Source organism: Acyrthosiphon pisum, unplaced genomic scaffold, assembly GCF_005508785.2.
Source record: "Acyrthosiphon pisum isolate AL4f unplaced genomic scaffold, pea_aphid_22Mar2018_4r6ur Scaffold_21839;HRSCAF=25022, whole genome shotgun sequence".
Taxonomy (NCBI): Eukaryota; Metazoa; Arthropoda; class Insecta; order Hemiptera; family Aphididae; genus Acyrthosiphon; species Acyrthosiphon pisum.
The window spans coordinates 7,245-10,004 of NW_021771347.1; the positions used below are offsets into that span (position 1 = coordinate 7,245).

General features: G+C 28.3%; 1 protein-coding gene across 1 annotated transcript in view; it reads left to right on the forward strand.

Annotated features, from left to right (window-relative positions):
• Positions 1 to 2,760, forward strand: part of LOC107883087 — a gene marked incomplete at its 5' end in the record, with an annotated part of 9,538 nt that overhangs the window by 5,550 nt on the left and 1,228 nt on the right. The window lies entirely within an intron of this gene.

Sequence of the window (2,760 nt, forward strand, 5' to 3'; positions counted from 1 at the left end):
TCTTCATTCTTCGGAACGACGATCTATCATTACCTATTATTATACTAAGGAATGGTCAATTTTCACATTATACAGCTAAATAGCTTATATGAAAATAAAACGTGATGTGATTCAAGAAATAGCGGTAAAAGTAATTTTATTACAATTAATAAAAAAATATACCTCTGTACGTTCCTACTTATATTAAAAAAATAATTTTTTAGAAAACTTATTTGGTATAATAACTTTGTTTTTTTTTATTATAATGCATAACCAAAAAAATAAAAATGTATTTTATATTTTTCAGGTAGTACCTATAACATTGTACATTTAACAAAATATTATAATATATTATTTGAATTTATACGTACAGATAAGTTCTAAATTCTGAGTAGTTTTACTTATGCAGATTATGTCAGTAAAAATAATCAATATAATGTTGAAAATCCTTAATTTGTACATTTGTCAATAAATTATGCAATCGACGCGTCGTTACTGATCATGGGTATGCAAATTTTAATAATATATCCAAGATGAGTAGGACTTTTTCAAAACGCGCAATGTAATCACTAATCAGCCATAATAATACGATTTTCATTCTTATGTTCCTTTCACAAATTTAAATTAAAATGATATATATTATGATGTAACCGTAAATTAATTTAAGGTGAATAGTTATTAGTTATTACACAATATTTCTATTAAAATTGTGAATTATTTTAACAGTGCCAGGTTTTTATATAAAAGCAAGTTATAACTTATAAATCTAATAAAAAAATCTCTTATTTCATACAACAGTTGCCAATTTTATTCAGATTCATCTAAATCTATTCAAAATGTATTACTTTTGTGTTGAGACATAATAATATTAAAAAATGACATTAATAATACTACCTAGTACCTATATTGTTTCAAAAAAAAAAATTTGAAAAAAATATTTCCATTGTAATTTGCCAAGATGACCATGACCCAAACTATTATAGTTATTGTTGTTAAGATATCATTGACCTTAAACAATATATTATTATACTTCATGTTACGCTATTTCCATAATAATAATTGTTATGCCAAATATTAATATAATATCATCTTCGTATTGAATTGAATAACTATTTTTATTGTTTGTTAACTACTGAGGAGAACTTGTTTGAACGATTGACCTTTATTTCTGGTGACAAAATTAGATTTATGCATAATTTATGTGAATCGATGCAATTATTATGTCGTTATAATTTGTTGAGGGCACTTAAATTTAAGTAGTCGCATCGTCAAACACCCACACGTGGCAATTTATTATTCCAATGTTTGGTTATTCGTTACTGCAGAGTTTCTATGTGAGGTCACTTTGAATATTCGTCGATTAGGAGGTATATTTAAAATACCTCTCCAGGAATAACATAAAAGCATTTTTATAAATTTCATTTTTTTTGTAAGTTGTGACTTTTTGTTAGGTATGGAAAAGATAAAATCACGATTATCGCGTCGGTATACATTCCAAAAACGATTCTCAACAAGCTAAATTCCAACATAACTAAGATAGTTTAATGACTTGTTGTCTCCTCAACACTTTTTTGCTTTGATTAAGTATTTTGGTATTCTATTGAAAAGATTGAAAAATCATTAAATAATTTTTTGTATTTTAATACATATAATTGAATAATCGACGAACTTATCCAATAAATGATGCACAGAATAAGTTCGTCGAACTTATTCGATATTTACTTCGTTAGCCTTATATTCAATATCAGAGGGTTCGACAATGCGAATATTAAGTTCGTATTTTTCGCCAAGCACTCGGTTATAATAATATTGTAAAGCGAGTGCAACCGCCCCGGGGCACCCGTATTTAAAACGTACCCAAGTGCACTGTTTCTTTTGTTGTTTGTTTCGAGTATAATTATTGCTTGAAGAACAAACTATACACACTACACTCGTACTAGAAATTAAATCCAAGTTATACGAAGTAGTAATTTAATTTAAGAACAAAGTTTGAGGGAAATTTATCGTCAGACGAGCGTGTCATAATTATAGAAAACCGATTGTTTTTGTTTTTCCCGCTAATTGTTCGTGAAATAATATCGAAATTTCCATTAATATGCGGATTTCTATTGTAAAACGATTGTTTTTTTTTCAACACATCATTTTAATAACAGATAGTGCATTGGTAGATAAATACATGCATGTGTAACCTTCGATATCTATACCGAAGATGATATCATACATAATATTGTACTTCTATAATTTTATTATTATACATAGGAACGAATCTATAAAAAAACCACTGAAGACTGTAACGGTCTGTTACAAACCACGCAGGTCGCAGACAGCTAATGCAAGTGAATAATAAATATTATCGCGATTCAAGACGGTTGATGCATAATATCAATGTGTACACCATTTTAATCTAAACGACGAAGACGCGAGTTCTACACTGTATTTCATCATAAGAACTTACGGTCGACCATAGACATATTATATAGAACAACTAGATAGTCGATTTGTTATTGAAGCCGCGATCGCTATGGGTCCGCTATTTGCCTAAACTGCAATGTTTACACTTTGATTAGATAACAATGATAAATATAAATATTTCAAATTTTTAAATATGATAAAATGTAAACATTGCCATTTAGGCAAATGGCGACAACAACTTGAAAACATTGCATGTATTTTGTTATTCTATATACATATCTATACGGTCGACGACCCGCTAGAGTCACACTAGACTTTTATACTAATGTAATATAATGTATATAGAAATCTGTGGCTAGACTGCCTAGA